Genomic DNA, 24,738 nt, shown 5'->3' on the forward strand with positions numbered 1-24,738 from the left:
CTTTGAGCTTGAATGAGGGAACTATTCAAATTAAAGCTCTTGTTGAGAAGCTGGAATGAGCAAATTTTAAATTACACGATGAACTGAAAGTTTGCTACCCTGCATAATCAATCACATGACATGACATGGCACACACACACACACCATTTGAATGGGAATGCCCATCACCTGGGGGGGGGGGGGCAGCCCCTTGAAATATTTTATTGGCAGGGCCAAAGGGACCTTGGCCCCTAGGAGTTTGCTTCTATGTTTCCTGGTATCAACATCGAACTGACTGGTCGGTAGTTACCTGGGTAACTACCCACTCTTAAAGATGGAAACAACATTGGCCTTCCTCCAGACTGCAGGGACCTAACCTGTTCTCCAGGGATTCTCAAAGATTATAGACAGAGGCTCTGAGACATCTGTAAGCTCCCTTAGTATCCTTGAGTGCAGCTCAACATGCCCCGGAGATTTGATTTAAAGTAGCTAGGTGTTCCCTTACCACCTCTTTTCCTATCTTGGACTGCAGCTCCCTCTTTGCACTGTTCATTCTGTTATCACCAGGTCTGGCACTGCTTTCATTTTGGGTGAAGACACAGGCATAGTACTGTAGTTGTTGAGCAGTTTCACCTTCTCTCTGTTACCCTAGCATTTCCCCATTTTCTCCATGCAGAGGACCTATTATTTGCTTCTTGTTCTTACTTCAAAAAACCTCTCTTGAAGTCTGAGTTCATTTTTTGGCCCACGTGACCTTCTCCATGCAAATGTTTTTTTTTATTTTTATAAATATTTATTGAATTTTCACAAATTATAAAAACACACATATTACACAATACAATACAAACATACACACAGAAAAACAAACAAACATGTATAATTTCAAATCCTCTTTTTTCTTAAACCTTGCTTCACCGACTTCCCCATACCTCCCCTTTCTGCATTCCAATTTCCAAATTTGTTTCAGCAAATCCTCCCCCTTAATTTTATCCAATTGTTTCCTTTTGTTTTCTTTTACTTAAACTTTTTCTGCTGTAATCCCTTGCTTACTATAACCACAACATTTTAACACTCATTAATTTTACAATATTTCTTAAGATAATTTTTAAATTTCTTCCAATCTTCCGCCGTCTCTTTCCCCTGGTCTTGGATTCTGCCAGTCATTTCAGCCAGTCCCATGTAGTCTATCACCTTCATCTGCCATTCTTCCAGGGTGGGTAGCTCTTGTATCTTCCAATACTTTGCGATGAATATTCTTGCTGCTGTTGTAGCGTACATAAAAAAAGTTCTATCTTTGACACCAACTGGCCGACAATGCCCAAGAGAAAGGCCTCTGGTTTCTTGGGAAAAGTACATTTAAGTACCTTTTTTATTTCATTATATATCATTTCCCAGAAAGCCTTAATCTTCAGACACGTCCACCAAAGGTGAAAAAAGGTACCTTCAGTTTCTTTACATTTCCAACATTTGTTATCGGGCAAATGGTAATTTTTTGCAAGCTTGACTGGGGTCATGTACCACCTGTAAATCATTTTCATAATATTCTCTCTTAAGGCATTACATGCCGTAAATTTTATACCAGTGGTCATCTCCATGCAAATGTTGGCTACTCATGTATATTCCTCCTTTGTGGTTTCCCCCTTTTTTCATTTCTTATACATGTCCTTCTTAAATCTCAGCTCGTCTGTGAACTCCTCATGCAACCACACTAGTTTGTTTAGATGCCTCCCACTTTTCTTTCCTGCTGGAATTGCCTGCATTTGGGCCTTCAATATTTCACATTTAAGAAAGGTGGACTCCCTTCTTATTAAGTATTTCTGGCCATGGGATCTCACCCAGTAGTTCCTTAAGCTTTTTGAAATCAGCCTTCTTAAAGTGAATAACTGTGAATGATTGTATGAGTGTACAACTTAGCTACTTGTGTACACAGATTGTACACTTGTTGAATGTAACATGTGAAGATTGCTACTTTCTCAAATTAGAGTGAATGTTTGGTGTCTGCCCTTCAATGCAAAGAACAACACACTACACTTGAGGACACTGCTTCAGGTGTAGGCAGACCTGGATTCCCCACTGACAGAAATTGGTAGGGGAGTACAAACCATGGATTTGAAGAGCCCACACGCTCCATAATTTGCTTGTATAAAAAACTATTTTGGGGTCTCTGCAGCTTGTACAGTTGTATTTCCCAAGCAAAACCATTATCACTAGCTCATATTTGGACATTTAACTGGGAATATGATGCTTCAAGATATTTGTAGGCATTTGTTAACATGTGACTACAAGAAACCAGTTTCATTGGTTGATCTCTGTGCCCGAAGCAGAGGCACCAACTTGCCACCCAAGATGTGACCTTCTGAGTGCACAACATCCCATTGTCAGGGGAGACCAAGCATGGAGTCCACAATGGCTTGGCTTCAATGGCCGGTGTTTCCTCCCCTCCTACGCTCAGGAGGAGCCGGTCAGTGGAGCTGCACTGTTCTGCACTGCGCTCAGCTCCGTGGATGGCCTCCCTCGCCCTCTCAACAGGGGCCATGGACCCTTCCAACAGATATGGGGGGGAAGAGAGAGGCTAAGACACCTCAGCCCCATAGAGTTGGTGCCCCAGCCCCAATGTCATATTAATTCAGGTCTAGTGCTTCAACACTAGCTTTATGTGATTCATCAGCATGGCAGGTAAAGGGGAACACTTAAGGTTTGTGACAAAGCACGGACCAATTCCACCCATAGGCTACTCAACCCAAATTCCCTTGTTGAACAGGGGTGTTTAAAAAAGGCTCGCATTGCACACACAGGTAGGCTAAGCAATCCAGGAGCTTGTGAGTCTTAGAAACGTGGCAGAGCACAGAGCTGGTGGGGCATGGGAGATGTTGCAAGCCCAACAACAGGAGTAAGGTCCAGGTCTTCTTGAGATGTTCCAGGGGGTGGCTGGAAGGTGAATCTCTGCAGGAGACTTGTGAAGAAGAGGAAGAGCTCCATTTTGGCAAGAGTCTCACCTACACATGCTCTCCGACCTGTAAGGACACACAGGCAGCAGAGAAACCAGGTTTATCGGTTGCTTAGTATTATGATCAACTATTTGGAGCAATGTGTCATTGCTCCAAATAGTTGATCATAAGAAGAAGATATCCCAAATACTTTAAAGCGTACTAAATGCAGTGATAAAGTAACAGCTAACGGCGCCCATCTTAAAAGAATTACGTACTCCCAATACTATCCCTCCCTGCAGTCCTGAAAACCAGGGGTGGGAAACCTTTTTCAGCCAGAGGGCAACATTCCCGGGTGAGCAACATTTATGGTGGCCAGATCTGGTGGCAGAAATGGCCATAGCAACTGATGTGACCCTTACCTTTGCACCGTATTCTACATTCCAGGCATGTAACGATCCCATTGATTAAGCACAAACTATACAGGTATACACAAAAGTAAAATAATAATAATTAATTACCTGCAGAGAAAGGCATGAAAGCATCTCTCTTTATGAATTTTCCTTCAGAGTTGAGAAAATGCTCAGGATAGAATTTATGTGGTTTCTCCCATTGAGATTCATCGTGCAGCACAGAGGACAGCAATGGTATGATGTGAGTCCCCTGCAAAGGCAAAGCAAGAGATATTTTAATATAAAGCATATGCCGCTGGTACAATTAATATTCAGTGCAGGAGAAATGAGATTTGAGATCATTTGAGAAATGTCTTTAGTTTGAAAAACTTTAACATATAAGTCATGATCTTCCACCAGAAATGGTTTCTTTTCCAACCTTGTGCTCCTTCCCACTGAGATCTGTTTAATGGGTTGAAGCTGATGCCTGACACCTTCCGAAGGGTAGATTGCATGCTTACAGTGCAATCCTATACAAGTCTGCACAGATGTCACCCACACTGAAGTCCATGGGGCTTACTCCCAGGAAAGCCTTAAAATATATTATAACTAGTGGGCAGCAGTTCAGTGAAAAGGATCACCTTTGGAATGAAGTAGCCTTTGAGGGTAACATCTGTAGTCGTGGCATGTGGCAGGTTGGTTGGGACGACATCGGCAAATCTCTGGATCTCATGGACCACAGCATCTGTATAAGGCATTTTTGTTCGGTGTTCAATCCTTGGCTGAGAAGATCCAACAACCTTTGCAATTTCTTCTTGGACCTTTACTGGGAGAAACAAAAAATGGAAAAGCATTAATTTTTCTGCTAAGATTATCTCTTTGACTTTGGCCTTTGTCTCTCAAAATATTAATCTCTCCAGCATAGAACTGGCATAAACTGGTTCTCCAATTCTGTGGGCTCACATATTTAATCTCTAGAATTATACACAGGTATTTTTAAGCAGGACAAACATTTAAGGCAGTGGTTGTCAGTGAGGGGTTCAGGGAGTGCTGTGGGTCTCAAGCACCATCACCTGCTGGGGGACTCCCATATTTTGTTAATTGCACAGTGAAAGCCTTTCAGGCATCAACCAGCCTCTGCTCAGGAGCAGCAGGGGAAAAACTTGTGAAAGAGTTCCTGGGTGGGAAGTGACCTGGGATTGAGCAAAAACCTCTGACACAATTTCTTAGGGCTCTTGCGATTGGAGCGGGGAATAGGGAGAGGGAGAGGGAGAGGGAGAGAGAACAGCTTGCTCCAAGGGGTGGGTTTACATGGGACGTGGGTGGCGCTATGGTGCACAACACTGAGCCTCTTGGGCTTGCTGACTGGAAGGTCGGCAGTTTGAATCCCGGTGACAGGGTTAACTCCCATTGCTTTGTCCCAGTTTCTGCCAACCTAGCAGTTCGAAAGCACACCAGTGAAAGTAGATAAATAGGTACTGCTGCAGTGGGAAGGTAAACAGCATTTCCGTGTGCTCTGGTTTCCATCACAGTGTTCTGTTGTGTTAGAAGAGGTTTAGTCATGCTGGCCACATAACCCAGAAAGCTGTCTGTGGACAAACGCTGGCTCCCTTGGCCTGAAAGTGAGATGAGCGCCGCAACCCCATAATCATCTTTGACTGGACTTAACCGTCCAGGGGTCCTTTACCTTTTACCTTATGTGCTTATCATTTTTTTTTAAAGGGAAAAGATCCCTTCCCTTTCCTTCACTTTTTAACTGAAAAGAACTTCTAATTGCTTTCAGCGACTCTCAAGTTTATATAAAAAAATTCCTTCCAGTAGCACCTTAAAGACCAACTAAGTTAGTTCTTGGTATGAGCTTTCATGTGCATGCACACGTCTTCAGATACACCTGAAGATGTGTGTATTCACACGAAAGCTCATACCAATAACAAACTTAGTTGGTCTCTAAGGTGCTACTGGAAGGAATTTTTTTATTTTGACTATGGCAGACCAACACGGCTACCTATCTGTCTCAAGTTTATAGGACTCTTCCACTACTTGTAGGTAGGGTTTTCAGTGAATCTTGCCATATGTGTTTGGGATTCACATGTCATCTTGGAAGTCCAACAGGGGAAATAAGCAAATTGCCACAATGATTAGCACAACAGCTCACCCTCTGATTTAAAATTTTGACAGATTCAAAATTTCCAAGTGATCAGTTAAACAACTTTGCATGGTTCACATACAGTCTCAACATAAGCCTTCAAGGTAGTGATGTGAATTTTTCTTACATTGAAGATAAGATTGAATTGGTTATTCAAAAATTTAGGTAAGCTGAGTAGAAGGTTGTAGCCTCATTAACATCCCAACAGAGGAGACATTTCTGGAGGCCTCTGAAGAAGAATTGATATCAGAAGTAAAACATTACATCACTGAGCACCTGCATAATTAGCGACTATCTTCTGGGATTACTTTCCACATATCTTTGTGAACAAACATTTTGTTATATGAAGAACAAGCATAGAAATCGGCTTGATGTTGGACCAGATTTGGGAATAAAAGTAGGAAATATTGAACCAGATGTGGAAGGGATTGTTAGACAAAAAGAGGCATGATTTCTCCCATCACATTTAGGTTTAGTGTTTTTTTTAACATTTTTTGGGGAGCTGCCCAGAGTGGCTGGGGCAACTCAGTCAGATGGGTGGCATGTAAATAAATCAATGAGTAAATTATTATTATTATTATTTAGGTTTAGTAGCTGTTGGCATGTCATAATTTGTTCACTTGTACTATATGTTAATAAAATTAAATTTCTCTCTTTGTCATTTTGTGTGGAAATATCACAAATTTTATGGTCTATTTAGTATACCTAAAATCCTTTTCTTATTAGAGGCTCCCCCACATTTTTTAAAATGACTTGCACAGGTAACTGCCATAGAGTTATCAAAATTTTCAAAAGTAGGGGTTCTGTGGCTTGGCTTTTGAAAAATAGGGGGTCCTCAGTAATTGGCTAATTGGGAACCACTGATTTAAGCCAATGCTTGATACAGTGGTACCTCGGGTTAAGTACTTAATTTGTTCCGGAGGTCCGTTCTTAACCTGAAACTGTTCTTAACCTGAAGCATCACTTTAGCTAATGGGGCCTCCTGCTGCTGCTGCGCCGCTGGAGCACGATTTCTGTTCTCATCCAGAAGCAAAGTTCTTAACCTGAAGCACTATTTCTGGGTTAGCGGATGTAACCTGAAGCATATGTATGTATGTATGAAGTGTATGTAACCTGAAGCATATGTAACCTGAGGTACCACTGTATACTGATGGAGACAAATGCATCCAGGATGGCTATTTAAATATCAGGTGGGAAAATGGCTGTAGCTCTCATAAGGTGGCGACTTCCATGGAGATTCCCGGCCAAGCAGGGCTCTACAATATGCGTTTCCAGTGTTTTCATATTCATAATCGCCTCACACAATCCTGCCCCCTGGCTGATTAATTAATTCACGCCAATCTTCACAATAACAGGAAGGGCAATGTTCTCATCCCCTCCTGCTGTTGTTTCAGGTAACATCCAAATCTGCCCCAAGTTTTCTTTCAGCTCTTGCTCTAATAGTTACATAAAATTGGATTTAAGATATCTCAGAATAATGGGAGCCAACCCAATGAAAAGCACTCACTCTGAATTTCAGGATATTTCATCATTAGTAACAGTCCCCAGCGCAGTGTGGTAGCAGTGGTCTCTGTGCCAGCAGCAAATAAATTGGTTTTCGTTGTGGAAATATCCATTCGTCTTCTTCTTCTCCTCCTCCTGGGTTGCAAAGAGTTAAGACAAATGGAGTGAGAAAATTTCATGTGCAGAGATAAAAATGAATACCTGACTAGACCCGATGATCCAAAGTATCACTGAGCAGTGAGAGATTCCAGGTTTTCCAGACCATGCCAACATGATGATATAGGATTTATTTACACATATATACAACCCAATCATAAGACAAAGGGGCTCAACACCCCGTGTCTTGCTCATCCATTAGTCACAGCTTTGGAGTCAAGCAAACACCAAACATGGGTCTGACCCAGCTCTCTCCCTATTGTTCTCTGTTTACCAGCTAAGTGAAGAGGTGGTTGTAGCTTGGCAATCCAGTTCCTTCTTCTCTGATGCTAATCGTGGCACTTAACTGCTCAGCCAACAGCCTTGGTTTAGACTAAGGAACTAATGGCATTATTTAGGTGGCAAGTGTGTGGTCCTCATCTTACAAATAAACTTGTCTGACTGGTTCAACAATAGATTCCTCCATTAGAATTAACCAGTGCTTTTCTTCTAGAAAAAAAGAAGAAGATTCTGGAACTGCATACCCTATAGAATCCCCAGGGGGAAAAGCACTGGTTAACCCTTACTGGGTGCAAGACCCCATGAGTTAGAACATACTCTGGCATCATGCAGACTTAATATGAATGCATACATGAAAGGCAGCATTTCTGGTGAACACTTGGTTAGTGGCCATTTTGCATAAAGTGCTATTTTCAGCTGACATCTTTGGTGAATTTACACATAGTCCAAAAGGAAAGCATGACACAGATATAGCACATGTCAGTCTGGAACTATATTTGGTTAACCTTCTTTAAACTGAGGTGAGCAACATGGGGCCCTCTAGACGTTGCAGATCACAGCTCCCACCAGCCCCAGCCAACTTGTGATGGAGGTCACAGTATAGTAGGGACAAGCTTTGTGTCCTTCTTGTTACTGGTTGTAGAAGTGAATGTATGCCTGGCTTTTGCAGTGGGAAAGAGAAATTTAACCCACCATTTGTCCTCAGAAAGGAATCTCAGAGCAGAGTTTCTGCGTAGAGTATGTGTGTGTGAATGTGTTACTGCATCTGACACAATGGCTCACGAAACCTTATACAAAGAGAGATTCCTAATCTCCAGGAGCAGAGTTGAGCACAGTGGTTACTGTTCCAGGCACCCGGTTAGATTTGTATCTGCCCTCATTCAGCTTTAAACAAGCACAAACCATGAAAATACTTAGGCTGGAATAAATCACAGAACTTAGCTTTGCAAATAAGTGAGTATTTTACTCAGAGTTTCCTGCAGTTACATCAAACAAGTCTCTGTCTGCTGGCAGTAAGATAAAGATGAAAGAAGGTTCTAAGCGGATTAAAAAGAAAAGGACTTGGTTTCCTTACAAAAAGGATCATGCAATCTTTGGATTAGCAAAAGTGCAGGCTATAAAATCTCCCATTTGAAGAGAGTTAGTTCTCTTGCAGGGAACCAGAAGTTGCCTGGCTCCTTCACTGCTTGTTCCAGGAAGCACAAAGAGCAACAGACTGGGGAACAGAGTCTGCTGAGAGCCACACACACTCAGGTAACTTGAGCTGAGGTTAACCCTTCATATGCACACAAGTGTGAATCAGTAAGTGTATACAGGTGACTCTCAACTTACACAAGAGTTACGTTCCAGGTAAAACCCATAAAGCCAAAATTGTTTATAGTCAGAGCACATTAGGTTCAATGGTGAGCAGGATTGGCAAGACTTTTTTGTTGGATGCCCACTGCTTTTTTGATTTTGTAAAAAAAAAAGTCAAGTGCATAAGGCAAGTTAAATGTGCCTATGTTGTGAGTTCCCTGTATTTCAATAGCACCAGGAGCAGCAGCACGGATAATAGCTGCCTGTCCTGCCAGGAACCAGAGGGGAGAGAGCAGAGGAAGGAAGAAAAGGGAGAAGTCAGAACTGTGGAGGTTAAATGGAAGGAGGAGAAATGCAAAGAGCAAATCCATTCCTACCCCCCCAAATGGCTATTCCTGCCTGTCTAAATGTGGCCATCCTCAGAACGCAATGAATTTCTAGCAGGACAAACTAGCCACTATTCCCCCTTTGTACTATTAGCACAAAACCTAGCATAATTGGCAGCCTTGGCTATGCAATCTCCTCTTCAGCCTCTGCTGTGTCTACAAAAAGGAATGTGATAGCAAGAAACAACTGACTAACAATTGCACAACAGATGCCATTTGATTAAGGTAGATTTTCAGAAATGCTGACAAGCATGCAACCTTTGGCCCTGCAGAGACTGTTTCTGTAACACATTAATGATGGTGGAATAGTTAGAAATGGCAGAAAGTGTGCTTCTGAAGTGCGGCTTCCTGACTACTCCTTATGCAACCACTTGCAAACATACACTTAAAGCATGAACTGAAAATTTCTCATGGGCCAACTTAAAATGCTCTGTTACCTCTTGCTGTCGAATAAGAAATGAGTCAATAAAGCTCCTCTGGTCATTTTCATCCAGATCTCGGAGGTGTTTTATGAAGGTGGCATTTATGAAGGCAAACAGCTCATCTCTGTTTTGAATGACAGTCTTATAAGCCCCCAAAAGAAAACCAAGAGCAGGAAACATGTTATACAGCTGAAAGGATAAAATGTGAAAAAAGAAGAAGAAAACATTAGGAAAGCCCAGTACTGTACACTCAGATGGGTGTCTCAAAGCGTGGTTGCCCATATACAATACAAAACAATAATGTATTCAGGTTGATTTAATGTTTAGTAATTACACCTTAAAGACTTCTTAAAGTTACTCTGGCTAAAAGGGTGGTGTAAGTTAAATTGCCCCATAGCAGTCAGCAGTGTCTCCTGGAGGCTCTGAAATGGCGTTTGGAATGGGGGGTAGGGTACCTCAGGATAGCATAATTTATGTGCAACCCCAGGATAATAGGCTATTGTGATTCTCCTCTGGAGGTTCATCTTCAGGGAAGGAGATCTGCCCTCGGGGGCCCCTTCTGAGCTTTCATGGAACCAGCTATCACTGGTTCTTCCTTGTCCTTGGAGTCCCAATGGCAATGAGGCCAGAAAGACTTCGTTATAGTTATGGGATAACTGTGCCATCTGTTTGAGTTTTCTAAATATTTCAAATCACCACCAAGTTTCTCAAGATACCAAGATTCTGTGTTTTATAGTGAATCCTGAACAGTATACAATAAACAGGTTGCTCTGCCCACACTGCACACACTGTTATTACAACCGTTTGTTTGTTTGTTTTAATTGGAAAAAAATAGATTACCATGACTGAGAAGTTTCCAAGAAGCCGGGTATTTTCATTGACCAAATTCAGAAGTCTTATGTATGTGGGATCTTCATAATCAAATCGCTTGCCTAGTAGTATGGCCACTATAATATTGGCAACAGCTGCATTCATAATTGTGACGGTCTCAAACGGGTTTCCTATATGACAGTTAAACAAAAATATTCTGTTGAAATTCCAAGTATGGAAAGGGCATTGTTTTTAAGTCTGCTCTTTGTTGCCTTAAATCCCTACTGGCAGCTTACCTATGTGTAGACCTCATTTATCAAAGAAACAGATCCTAAGTGCTGCTGGATGTGGCCATATGTTGGCTAAGAAATGCTAAAGAGGGCTTGGAAGTCATAGGAGCTATTGGAATATAATCTACACACTACAGGAACAGACCGATTACGTCTCCACAAGGAACCAACCCTGGGAACTGTAGTTCTGGAGTTAACCATAAGTATGGGCTCATCCACACTTCCACTTCACACACGCTTTCTAGGCATAGTTGAAGCAGTTTTTCCCTTCCCCCACTCCTTTCTAAGGGGAAAACCACTCTTTAGCAGTAATTCAGAACTAATGGCAATCTGGGGAAAACCCAAATTGTTCCAAAGAGTGGCTTTTCCCAAGGGAAAGCAGCGGGATCATAGAATCACAGAATCATAGAGTTGGAAGAGACCACAAGGGCCATCGAGTCCAACCCCTGCCAAGCAGGAAACACCATCAGAGCACTCCTGACATATGGTTGCCAAGCCTCTGCTTAAAGACCTCCAAAGTAGGAGACTCCATCACACTCCTTGGCAGCAAATTCCACTGTCGAACAGCTCTTACTGTCAGGAAGTTCTTCCTAATGTTTAGGTGGAATCTTCTTTCTTGTAGTTTGGATCCATTGCTCTGTGTCCGCTTCTCTGGAGCAGCAGAAAACAACCTTTCTCCCTCCTCTATATGACATCCTTTTATATATTTGAACATGGCTATCATATCACCCCTTAACCTCCTCTTCTCCAGGCTAAACGCCCAGCTCCCTTAGCCGTTCTTCATAAGGCATCGTTTCCAGGCCTTTGACCATTTTGGTTGCCCTCCTCTGGACACGTTCCAGTTTGTCAGTGTCCTTCTTGAACTGTGGTGCCCAGAACTGGACACAGTACTCCAGGTGAGGTCTGACCAGAGCAGAATACAGTGGCACTATTACTTCCCTTGATCTAGATGCTATACTCCTATTGATGCAGCCCAGAATTGCATTGGCTTTTTTAGCTGCCGCGTCACACTGTTGGCTCATGTCAAGTTTATGGTCAACCAAGACTCCTAGATCCTTTTCACATGTACTGCTCTCAAGCCAGGTGTCACCCATCTTGTATTTGTGCCTCTCATTTTTTTTGCCCAAGTGCAATACTTTACATTTCTCCCTGTTAAAATTCATCTTGTTTGTTTTTGCCCAGTTCTCTAATCTGTCAAGGTTGTTTTGAAGTGTGATCCTGTCCTCTGGGGTGTTAGCCACCCCTCCCAGTTTGGTGTCATCTGCAAATTTGATCAGGATGCCCTTGAGTCCATCATCCAAGTCATTGATAAAGATGTTGAATAAGACCGGGCCCAAGACAGAACCCTGTGGCACCCCAGTAGTCACTCTTCTCCACAATGAAGAGGAACCCTTTGGGTTCGGTCAGTCAGCCAGTTACAAATCCACTGAGTGGTAGCATAGTCAAGACCGCATTTTACCAGCTGCTTTACAAGAATATCATGGGGCGCCTTGTCAAATGCCTTGCTGAAATCAAGGTAGGCTACATCCACTGCGTTCCCTTCATCTACCAGGCTTGTAATTCTGTCAAAAAACGAGATCAGGTTAGTCTGACATGACTTATTTTTCAGAAATCCATGCTGACTATTGGTGATCACAGCATTCCTTTCTAGGTGCTCACAGACTGTTTGCTTAATGATCTGCTCCAGAATCTTCCCTGGTATTGATGTCAGACTGACTGGGCGGTAATTATTTGGGTCTTCTCTTTCCCCCCTTTTTGAAAATAGGGACAACATTTGCCCTCCTCCAGTCTGCCGGGACTTCGCCTGTTCTCCAGGAATTCTCAAAGATGACTGCCAGTGGTTCTGAGATCACATCTGCCAGTTCTTTTAATACTCTTGGATGCAGTTCATCTGGCCCTGGAGACTTGAATACATCTAAACTAGCCAAGTATTCTTGTACTATCTCCTTAGTTATTCTGGGCTGTGTTTCCTCCGCTGAATCATTTGCTCCAAATTCTTCAGGTCGTGCATTGTTTTCTTTATCGGAGAAGACTGAGGCAAAGAAGGCATTGAGGAGTTCAGCCCTTTCTGTGTCCCCTTTTTCTGTTCTCCCCTGGAGAAGAGGAAGCGTGGATAAAGCCCATGGAACACAACACTCCAGTGCTTATGCACTGGTTTGACTTTACCCCTGGAGGCACACTCCATTGTCTCTCGAGGCAGATAGATGCCAACAACAAGATACACCCTGGAGTACCAGAGACAAATACCAACCCACCTTGGTAAGATTCAAATTTCTTAACCAGGACACTGCACTCGTCAACAATTCTGTCCTCTATGGACCTCTTTCCCATGCCGTAATCCCGTAATGTGGTTAGCGCAAACCGTCGCATCACTTTCCAGTATTCACCATGAGAAAAAGCTACACCTGAAGAGAGAAAAAGGCGGGGCAGGTTCAAAGTCATTCTGGCCATAGTAATATGTACTTGCTGTTTAACATCTCATCCTTTAACTACAGAATTGAGACAGGCACAGACAAGACCCCCAACTGTCATGGACTGGCTAGATGAGAAGGAGTGGTGGAAACCCCCTGAGCAAGAGTCTCCCATGGAAAGTGCAGAGGAAGAAGACTTGGAGTCAGGCTCTTGGTGGTGGACAACCGGACGCACCTCAGAGGAGGGGAAGAGCTGGGGGTTACTGAAGGCTGGGAGCTTAGAGGGTGAGGAAAAGGGGATTACAAGCAGGTGACCCAGCACAGAGCAAATACAGGAGTCAGACTTAGCAGCTTCACCCCCTTGACAGTGTGTCTCTTGACGGGCTGCCAGCTCTTCCTCCCACTCCCAGTACAAGGCAGTTATTTCACAAAGTAGAACACAGGGCAAAGCAGAGAAGGAGAGGGTCCCTTGGGACTCGCCAGAGACAGAAGGAGGGGCTTGACTCAGAAGGAATAGAACGAAGTGGGAGGTGCCAGGAGGTCTGAGCAACAGCTCAATATAAGGGAGCATTTCTCATGAGTCTCTGCATGGATCATGCTTTGATTCCTTAATAAAGCTACTAACTTCAAGGGTTTTTTGTGCCACGTGTCAGTGCTCCCATGATAACAACCTTTTAAAGGTTTTTCAGACAATGATTTTCATGATTATTATATTACTGTGGAATAGAAATTAAACAAATGAGTACATGAGACAGTGCATAGAAATCCTTTATACGCGTATGCAGTATTTTATACACATATGCAGTCTTTTATTCATTTTTGTTTATTCAAGAGCACCTTACTGAACTCTGGCCTATTTTTTTTTAAAAAACCCCAAAACTTCATTTGATCCACAGAAATCCGCAGATGACGCTTCATATGACATTGGGGGCCTGGGGTGTGGAGGGACTCAGGATCAGCCCAATGCCTGCAGATCCTGTTCTCCTATCAAAGGAACACAGGTTGGTAGAAAAATTCAAAAGCTATTCTCAAGTTATAGAGCAGTGTTTCCCAAAGTGGGAGATAGCACTCCCTGGGGGATGCTAGTAGCCTCGGGTGCAATTGGGGGGCATTGAATACAAATAAAGGGGCGGTGGAAGCATAAAGGAGGAAGAGAAGAAAAATTTGAAAAATCGTCCGTGCGTGTTTCATCTGTTGTGTGATGACATTTATTGCCAGGTTGGGCGCCATTAAGGGATGGCAGCAACAACTCCTCCCCTGGATTGGGCATTTGTGCTGAAGGTGTGGGGTTTTCCCAGGATGAGGGAACCCTTTTCGGCTTCACCCAGGCCTGGGAAGTGGATTGCAGCTTGCCTGCCTATTTGGCCAATGACAGGCGGGCTGCAGCGCCAGCCCTGCCCCTGGGGCAGATCGGACAGTTTGTTTGCATAAAGAAGGTAGATTTCTGGGGGGGGGGGCATTGAGTATATATTTTTTTCTGAAAAAGGGGCGATATGCCAAATAAGTTTGGGAACCTCTGTTACAGCGTAAGCCACAAATCTACAGAGAGGGGGAAGTATACTTTGCATTTCTCCCGTGATAACTTTTGGATTAGACTCTTTTGGCATGGTTAATCTATTTACAAGCAGTACCAGATACTACATAAGGAATGGACTCACCCAAGCCCTTTGTGATCTCTTCCAAAAGTGGGACAATGGGCCTCTCGGCAAATGCATCGGCCTGAGTCACCAGGGCCTCCTTTACCGTCTCATATCCTGTCAGCACCACCATTTTCTTGGAACCCATTTGGATGCTGAAGACAGAGCCATACTCTTTTGACCACTGAAATTCAATAGAACGAACACAGTGTGGTCACCAAAGAAAGCCCTTCTCACTATTCAAGGGTACTCAAATAATATATTAATGTAAAGCCACTCTCATGGATCCAAAACTGCAGTAGCTTGTACACTTGCCTCAGAGTAAGGACTATTTTATACATTCTACAGAATCAAGTAGTAAAGTCTTCACCTAAGATTATTTGCAGTTTTATTCAATAAATGCTACTACAGTCAGTAGAAAGGGACACGGGTGGTGCTGTGGTTTAAACCACTGAGCCTCTTGGGCTTGCTGATTGGAAGGTCAGCAGTTCGAATCCCTGTGGCAGGGTGAGCTCCTGTTGTTCGGTCCCAGCTCCTGCCAACCTAGCACGCCGCAAAGTGAAAGTAGATAAATAGGTACCACTCCAGAGGGAAGGTAAACAGCGTTTCCGTGCACTGCTCTGGTTTTGCCAGAAGCGGCTTAGTCATGCTGGCCATATGACCCGGAAAAACTGTCTGCAGAGCGGACAAACGCTGGCTCCCTCGGCCTGTAAAGCGAGATGAGCGCCGCAACCTCAGAGTCATTCGTGACTGGACTTAACTGTCAGGGGTCCCTTTACCTTTACAGTCAGTAGAAACCACTTACAAGTCACTGTGCCTTGGACCGAGCTGAAAACATGTGATTTAAAAACAGTAATTTTGCAGATGAATTTACTTTTCTATCTTTGCAAATCACTGTGCATAACAGAATCCAAATGGCATACAGTGGAACCTGTACTCACGACCACAATCCGTTCCAGAGGCCTGTCTAAAAGTCGAGACGGGTCGCTGGGCAAGGCGCCGTTGTGCACAGGCACAGGCGACAATTGCCCGCTTCTGCACAGGCACGAACAGCGATTGCCGCTCCTCCACATGCATGAACCTGTTGGCTACTTCCAGGTGGAGACGGACGTAAGAAGTGGTTTGACTGTAATGATAAAGCTCCTTGTCTATCCTCCAGGGTTTGGGCGCCGCTGCCTGTCCATGCAAAGACGTTTGCTACTACTAGCTGCAGCAGCAACAGTAGACCAGCCCATTTTTTTAGGAGCGCTCAGAAAACCAGAACAAAAAGAGGCAGTTGTAAGGATAAATGTGATTTACCTTTAATAGCACCTCTCTAATCTAGTTTAATAGTTAGGCTCAAGCAAGAGGGCTGCACTAGAGGCAGTTAAGGAGAGAAGACCTGTTGTTTTATGTTTCAAATTCAATTTTACTTTTAAATGCAGGTTTAGTGGGACCTGCCTGCCCATTAGCCTCAGGCAGAGGGCTGGGAAGACCACTCCCCTTCCCTGGGGGGTGGAGTTGCGGGAGGGCATCCAGGACCACCCTGTGACCCAGCAGTGGGCAGAGGGATGCTGCCCGTGTCATCGGGAGTCCCAGCCGTGTCACACGCCCCAGTGGACCAGTCTGGTTAGCCAGGGGGCATGGCCACTGCAGTGCAGCTGAGGGGGCGGCCTCCTTTTTGCTTCCTCGTCGGATCACCCAGCCCACCCGCCGTCTTTTATGCGTTGCTTGACTTTGGCCTTGCTATAGACTAATGTTGGTTGCCTTATTGTTGGGGCCAGGTAGGCATTTTTCAACTTGGCAAATTGGCACCAGCCATTTGGTTTTCGCTTACCTTGTAGCAATCATCACAACTTTGTAAGGTTAGGCATTGCGTAAGCCTTGTTTATGGGAGGGAAGGTTGTTGCCTCCGCCTGCTCCTCCTTGTTAAACGTATCCCCTTAAAGGGATCCAGGAGTGTGGATCCTGTCCGAAGCCTGGGCGTGGGCTAGGGCCATGCCACAACCCCATCAGGGACCCTGGGGGAGCTTTTAATTGATGTATATCATAGGGCTCTCCCTACTGGTGGTTGACCCTTAAGAGACTTCCTGCGGACATGCAGGAATCAGGATATAGTCTGGTTTCACTCAATGACTAAGCCAAACCACTCACATCTGTAACCAATAAAGTTCTGGCCTTATTTATCCCATTAACTAAAAATATTTGTGCCCATGTGTTTATTATCTAAGGGGAACTGGGGGCCCCGGGGCCTCACCACGCAACAGAGGAGGGGTGCAGCAGATCCAAGGAGCCTAAACCCACCCACCACGACTCTCCCCCTTTGTGTCTCTGTAGCTTGAAGGCCCCCAAGGGGCATGCTGCTCACGGCCACTTGGGAGTTGGGGCTGCAGCTGCTCTTTTGCTCCCCCCGCTGCCTTGAGTGCACCAGGGCTTAACCAGGCCACCTCGAGTTGCGTCAGAAGGTGGAGGAGAAGGTGTTGGGGCTCATTTTCTGTTTTGCTTCGAGTGACAAAATGTGGCTGGCCAGCCCTGAGGTTTAATGTGGTAAAAACTGGGACGTGAAATTCAGACCGTTCTGTACCCTTTGACAAAGAGACTAGAAGCTTGATAAAGGAGCACTGATAAAATCTACAGGTAATAAGACAAGTAGCTTCTTTCCATGTGAAAAGAACAAAGAGCGATGCATTCCACAACAGGAAGCAGATTATGGTTGAAATTCTCACTTGACTAACCTGGGAGTAAGCATTACTGGTTTCAGAGGGATTTACTTCTGAGTAGGCATGGTGAAGATTGCCAAAGCCATATGGGTTGCCGGGGGGGGGGGGCAACACTTCAGAAATAAGTGCACCTGTGCACACTAATGATTTTTCACACCTTGGCATCCCCTTTCTCAATCAACAACAAATTCACATGTTTTTCACCTCCATCAATTGGCCCATGAAGTAGCCTTCAGAGAAAGGGCAGGAAATAAATTGAATCATCATCATCATCATCAATAAACCACCTCCCCCAGTGAAGTTCCAAGCCTCTCTTGAGCTTCATGTGTACAGAGTTAGGAAACATTAAGGCAAGCAACATACCAAATAAGAAGGCAGTAATTATGTATAATCTGCAGACTTAAGGCAAACAAAAACACTCACTGTGAATGAATGGCTGCATGCCAGGGTGCTGTAAACAGTAAGGCAGAGCCAGAAAAGAAACCTGCAGGCATAATAAGTACAAGCATCCCAAAATGGGTTTCCATGTTACAAACAGGTGGTGCATGCAAGAGTGTAACAAGACAGGGACAGACTTAGCCAAGACATCGATCAAATACTTGACACCCCCCCCTTTTTGTAGGGGGGCACCTCTACTTGCATGGCTTATGCCCTGAGCTTTGGGATTGGGCAAGCAAGGGCCCTCCTCCACAGGTCTGGCTGCTGGTAAGGTTTGCACCGGCACTTTTGCATCCTTGAAAATGGAGGCAGAGTCAAACGTGATTTGACACCAGACACCCCCAGACATCTTGTTCAAATTACAAGTTATAAATTGCAACTAGGTCCTATGACTATTTATTGGGAAAGATAAGAGGAGGTTCTAAAGGGGAGATAAGATTTATAGGCTCTAAAAGAACAAAATGCAATGTAGTAGTAGTAGTAGTAATAATAATAATAATAATAATAATAATAATAATAATAATAATAATAATAATAGTACCCCACTCTTCTGACTGGGCTGCCTTAGTACCATTTAGCCTTGCCATGGGAAGAACCGAAATCTTTACCTTTAGCATGGTTCTGTAAGGCCTCTTGAGATCCATGATGTGGAGATTCCCAATGAGAGGTAAAGGCCTCGGTCCTGGTGGAAGTTTTTGGGAGCTCTTGTTCCAGAAAGTGCCCAGTTTTAAAACAAAGGAAACTATAAGGATAAAGAGGAACAACGCTGGAATCGGCTCCATCCAATCCATTTTGTTTCAGGAAGCAATTTTTTGGGGGTAGTGGTTACAATGAAAGCCACAGTGCAATTCAGTCAACAACTGTGTCTACCAACTGCAATGAGCAGCCCATATATAATGGTATGTAATGTCTCTAGTGAATCATTAAACCATCCCTCCGATTTCTTTCTTCTCCACAACTATTCAGAGCTGTACACCGGATGATTTGCCTTTCAGTTTAATGTTTATTCAAGTGAGTGGTGCTTACTTGCAGAAACTAATGCTTTCCAGAACAGATTCAAATGCTCTTGAAGGCAGCGAACTCATCACTCAGGATTACCTGTAATCTTAGTTTGTTTGTTACCCTGGGAATAGAGAGCAGCATTGTGAAATCATTTGCAGATGAAATTATTCAACTTTAGAGAGCAGCATTGTGAAATATAGAGAGCAGCATTGTGAAATCATTTGCAGATGAAATTATTCAACTTTAATTAGGGACAACTGCATTTAGTTTGAAAGTGTCCAGTATTTCCTGAACTTTCTCCCATTGAAACACTCACACTTACTTCTCTTTTTAGCATAGTTTTATTCATTTCCATCCTAAAACTGTTTAACATGATGGCAATAGGGTATATCTTTGTATACATTAGAGCATATGAGATGCAGCAATGTGAGCAAGGAAGGATACTAACTGTCAGCGGCTGCCTCAGGTCTCAGCTCACAAAAGACCAACGCCGAGCTCTTCTTATATACAAGGATGTTTATTGCAGTTCATTATTGGTTCCACAACCAAGGCGCGCAGCCCCGAGTCTCTAACGTCAGACATTTGAAGTCCCCTCTGAATCGGTCCCGCCCCTGCACCAACTTAAGAGGCTTGTGCTAGACCACCTCTTCCTGTCTTTCCTTTTCCGCAGGATCTTTCTGCCCCCCTGGGTTCCTTCCCTCCTGCTCTCTCCTGAAGCGGATTCCTGAGATGCCTGTTCCCCCCTCCTTCATGCTTTGGGGCTGGGCTCCTCCTCCGGGCTTTCTCCATTTCCGCGCGCCTCCACATTTGAACTTGGCGCGCGCTCGCTACCCCTGACCTTCCTTTTGACACTTACACTACTCCCTGTACTACTCTCCGCCTCTTCCGGCAGGACGTTCTCCCCAGATCTCCTTCCCCTGTCTCTTTCCTGCTCCGCTCCGTGTGTCACACTGGGAACCCCCCTCTCTTCCCTTCGTTCCTGCTGGGAAGCCGGCCCCGATCTCCCACTCCCGCTCGGGGTTTCCCTGCTGCTTCCCTGCTCCTGGCAGGTCCCCCCTGTGACCCCCCTTGTCCTGACTAGGGGCGCCCCCTCCTGAGAATCCTCCGATTCACTTGAGAGACTCATGGAAGATCTCAAGTCATTGTCATCCTCTTCCTCACTGTCCTGGGATTCTTCCTCGTCGCTCTCCGTCTCCTCCCTCACCTGTGCCTCTGTCTCTGAACCCCTGACACTAACTGAGTAGTGCACCCTCTCATTTCAAAAGGGCTGGAATAAATTTATACAATACAGTAATACCTCCGTGAATATCTGCCTCGTCTAGCGTCCATTCCGGCGAACATCCACGGCAAACCTGGAAGTACTAGAATGGGTTACTTCTGGGTTTGCCGCTTCTGCATGCACAGAAGTGCTAAATTGCACTTCATGCATGCACAGAAGCACAGATGCGGTGCTTTGCCCTGCTTCCTTTTTGGCTAGCAGCCGGGGCTCCGGAACAGATCCCGGTCACAAAACAAGGTCCGACTGTATCTGAAAGATTATTGTAAGCAATTAACATCACTAGCAGGGGTATGTGAAGAATTGTAATGAGAAATTTTCTACCTTTCTATATTTAAATTTTGAATTATTTTGTAATGAGTGTAATTAGAATTGGAAAACGTACAAAATACAATGGTGTAAAGGTTAATTTTGAAAGCCATGAGGCGGGAGGGAAGGAAGTTGATAGGCTCTAAAGAGCCAGGGACGTAAAGTGGATTGTAATGATGTGAACATATATTATTAAATGGGAAATAAAATTATATATATACATAAACAAAGAAAGAAAGACTAAGAGGTGGTGGCCTTGGGGGGGGGAGAGAGACAAAATTCAAAGTTTTCTAGTGGATGTGGCTGGGTTTTCTTAAGAGAGAAGAGAGATTCAAAGCGGACATTTTTTCTATTTCCTGGTGATCACATGGTGACTTACATTGACTCCAATTTAAAATTTGCTCCCTCTTCCCTCCCAGAGCAGTAGCTAGGCAGAGAAGGTTTTGAGTTTTTCATCTTTTGGAGATGTAAATTTTGATTTTGAATTTGACACATTTTCCCCATTTTTATTTTTGATATAACCAGTCAGAATTCTGTTGATGAGGGAAGCCTTAAGCTACCCAGACTCTCAGAGAAAGTTCATCATAGTGGTATCTTGGTTTAAGAACGGCTTAGTTTATGAACAACTTGGATTAAGAACACTGCAAACCCAGAAGTAGGTGTTTTGGTTTGTGAGCTTTGCCTTGGAAGCAGGACATTTTCCACTTCCTGTTGAGTGTGCTCCATTTGTAAATTGAGTCCCCCGCTGCTATGGGAAAGCACGCCTTGGTTTAAGAATGCTTTGGTTTAAGAACGGACTTCTGGAATGGATTAAGTTCATAAACCAAGGTACCACTGTACTATTTAGGAGTCCAAATACAGAGAAAAGATGGTTGTTTTATTCTAAGCCGGAAGCAGAAAGTCACTGAACTAATTGACAGCATGGAGATGCCAGAAGCAAAGCCAGTTGATGCATCTATTATTGCAGAGTTTTTAAAGAACCAGGAGGAAACAAAGGCATTGCCTGACATCAACAAATACAGTTCAGAATCCGAATACATTGGAGCCACAGACGTTAACATACCCAACTTCCTCAACCATTCCTCATAAGGCTTGGTTTCCAGACCCTTTATCGTCTTGGTCACAATTCACTGCACATCCACCTGGGAATATGATGCTTCAAGATCTTTGAAGGTATATGTTTAAATGGCAATACATGAAACCAGCTTTGTTGGTTGATCTCTATGCCCCAAGTGTCATAAGAATTCAGGGCCAGGTTTTAAGTAAGAGATGCTCCAATGCTAGTTTCACAGGATTCGGCAGTATGGCAGGTAAAGGGGAACACTTCATGTTTGTGACAAAGCATGGACCAATTCCACCAGTAGGCTACTCAACCCAAATACCCTTGTTGAACAGGGGTGTTTAAAAAAGGCTTGCATTGCAAAAACAGGTAGGATAAGCATGTTAGAATTCCTGCTCCGTGATTGCAGTCATGGGATTGTTGTCTTTCACATGACACTGTATGTTTTGACTCCACAAAGTGGGAAGTGATGGAGACAGGATGTTTGTGTTACTGTGTTCTGTGAAGTGGGACTATTGTCCTTTGCTCTTTCTCTTTTCTGTCTGATGCTAGAGAGAGAGGGAGCCATGTTGCAGTGCTCCGTGTGTAAATAAAGTAGATTAGCCAAAATGCTGAGTTGCTGAGGTCTGTTACGCAAGCTGTGAAGACTCTGTGGATCCCTAAGTGTGCCAATGTCTGTTGGCATCAGTCACTGTAATGTTCAGGCGGAAGAAAGCTTTTGAAGCTCCCGAACGAACGACCAGGAGGGAAAGAATATGCCAGTCAGGCATGTGACTCTACCAGGGTCCTACTCGAGTGTAGGACGAGCTCCTGACAAAGCAATCCAGGAGCTTGTGAGTCTTAGAAACGTGGCAGAGCGCAGAGTTGGTAGGGCATGGGAGGTGTTACAAGCCCAACAGCAGGAGTAAAGTCCAGGTCTTCTTGAGATGTTCCAGGGGGTGGCTGGAAGGTGAATCTCTGCAGCAGAGTTGTGAAGAAGAGGAAGAGCTCCATTTTGGCAAGAGTCTCACCTACACATGCTCTCCGACCTGTAAGGAAGCACAGGCAGAAGAGAAACCAGGTTTATCAGTTGCTTAAAAACATCCCAAATACAGTGGTACCTCGGTTTAAGAACAACCCTGTTTACGAACGATTTGGAAGTAGTGCCCCGGTTTGCAAATGTTACCTCAGCCTAAGAACGGAATCTGAGCAGTGGAAGGGCACCAGCGGCAGGAGGCCTCATTAGTGAAAGTGCACCTCGGTTTAAGAACGGTTTCGGTTTAAGAATGGACTTCTGAAATGGATTAAGTTCATAAACTGAGGTACCACTGTAGTTTAAAGCAGATTAAATTGCAGTAATAAAATAACAGCTAATGGTATCCATCTTAAAAGAATTATGAACGCCCAATACGAGCCATCCTGCAATGCTGAAAAGTGGGGGGAAGGGGAATCTTTTTCACCCTGAGGGCCACATTCCCTGGTGAGCAACATTGCAGGGGCCACACCCCAATGGTGGCCAGATCTGGTGGCAGAAATGGCCACAGCAATTGATGTGATCCTTACCTTTGCACCGTATTCTACAATCCAGGCATGTAAAAATCCCATTGACTAAGCACACACTATGCAGATACACACAAAAGTAAAAAAAAAAAAAAGTTACCCGCAGAGAAAGGCATGAAAGCATCTCTCTTTATGAATTTTCCATCAGAATTAAGAAAATGCTCAGGATAGAATTTATGTGGTTTCTCCCATTGAGATTCATCATGTAGCACAGAAGACAGCAACGGTATGATATGAGTCCCCTGCAAAAGCAAAGCGTGAGTTATTTTAAAATTAAGCATATGCCTCTAGTCCAATAAATATTGAGTGCTGTAGAAATGAGATTTGAATTCATATGAGAAATGTCTATAGTTTGAAAAACTTTAACATATAAGTCAGGATCTTCCACCAGATATGGTTTCTTTTCCAACATTGTGCTCCTTTCCCCTGAGATCTGTTTAATGGGTTGAAGCTGATGCCTGACACCTTTCGAAGGATAGATTGCATGCTTACAGTGTAATCCTATACAAGTCTGCACAGATGTCACCCACACTGAAGTCCAAGGGGCTTACTCCCAGGAAAGCCTTAAAATATATTGTAACTAGTGGGCAGCAGTTCAGTGAAATGGATCACCTTTGGAATGAAGTAGCCATTGAGGGTAACATCTGTAGTCGTGGCATGTGGCAGGTTGGTTGGGACAATATCAGCAAATCTCTGGATCTCATGGACCACAGCATCTGTATAAGGCATTTTTGTTCGGTGTTCAATCCTTGGCTGAGAAGATCCAACAACCTTTGCAATTTCTTCTTGGACCTTTACTGGGGGAAATTAAAAGAAAAGCATTAATTTTTCTGCCAGGATTAATTCCTTGACCTTGATCTCTTAAGATATTAGTACTTGAAGCATAAAACTGCCATAAACTGGTTCTCCAATTCCCTAGGCTTGCAAATTTAATCTCTAGGCCAAGGTATTTTAAAACGGGACAAACAAACATTTTAGCCAATAACCTGATATACTGATGGAGAGAAATTCATCCAGGATGATTATTGAAATATCACTGCTGGGAATATCTTGAGGTGGTATCTTTTATATATAAAGGCAAGACAAATTTTGGAGAAAATATGGGGAAAAGTTAGTTGGAGAAAGAGCATTTGGACAGAAAGCTGGACAGGAAGATAAAGATTCAACAGAGGTGGAGGTGAAAGAGAAATAAATATGGAACAAGATGGTTTTGAAAATTCTAACTATTCTAAAAAAATTCTAAAATTCTAACTTGGAATGTAAATAGGCTAAATAATAAGACTAAAGGGGATAAAATTGAACATGTTGTAAAGAAGTTAAACTTGGATAAATAAAACTTAAATAAAAGGTTGAGAAAGAACTTTGTACCTTCTGATATAACAAAAAAGAGAGGAGTTGTAATGTGTATAAAACCAGATTTGGACCCAAAACAATTATTCAAAGATGAACAAGGAAGAATATTGATAATGGGAAAATACACCAGATTTTCATTAGGGGCTAGAAGAAATATTATTTGAACATTTGAATGAAAAGGTGATTTTGATGGGTGATATGAATGGTGTAGCCTCCCTAGATTGGGACAGGAGTATAAGTATAAGAAAAAATGAAACAAAAGAAGGCAAGCTACTGAATGCCTTTTTTAGGATGACTGACAATTTAAGTTTAATTGACATTTGGAGAGAAAAACACCCACAGTACATTTTATTTGATTGCGAATTATTCTGCAAGCTGGAAAAAACCTGTATTGACTTCTAAAGATTTTTATACTAAGGTAAAGACGG

At 43.6% G+C, this 24,738-nt stretch overlaps 1 pseudogene across 1 annotated transcript in view; it reads right to left on the minus strand.

Moving 5' to 3' along the window:
- Window positions 1–2,542: 2,542 nt before the first annotated feature.
- LOC309528773 (cytochrome P450 2K4-like) overlaps window positions 2,543–24,738 on the minus strand; it is a 30,411-nt pseudogene continuing 8,215 nt past the window's right edge. Inside the window, exons 2-9 of the transcript XR_014224691.1 lie at window positions 14,656–14,818; window positions 12,842–12,991; window positions 10,327–10,487; window positions 9,502–9,675; window positions 6,952–7,079; window positions 3,940–4,124; window positions 3,428–3,569; window positions 2,543–2,993 (exon numbers count right to left, since the gene is read on the minus strand). The product of XR_014224691.1 is annotated as a cytochrome P450 2K4-like (transcript). The remainder of the gene's footprint in view (window positions 2,994–3,427; window positions 3,570–3,939; window positions 4,125–6,951; window positions 7,080–9,501; window positions 9,676–10,326; window positions 10,488–12,841; window positions 12,992–14,655; window positions 14,819–24,738) is intronic.

This window comes from Podarcis vaucheri, assembly GCF_965113315.1.
Source record: "Podarcis vaucheri genome assembly, chromosome: 3".
Taxonomy (NCBI): Eukaryota; Metazoa; Chordata; class Lepidosauria; order Squamata; family Lacertidae; genus Podarcis; species Podarcis vaucheri.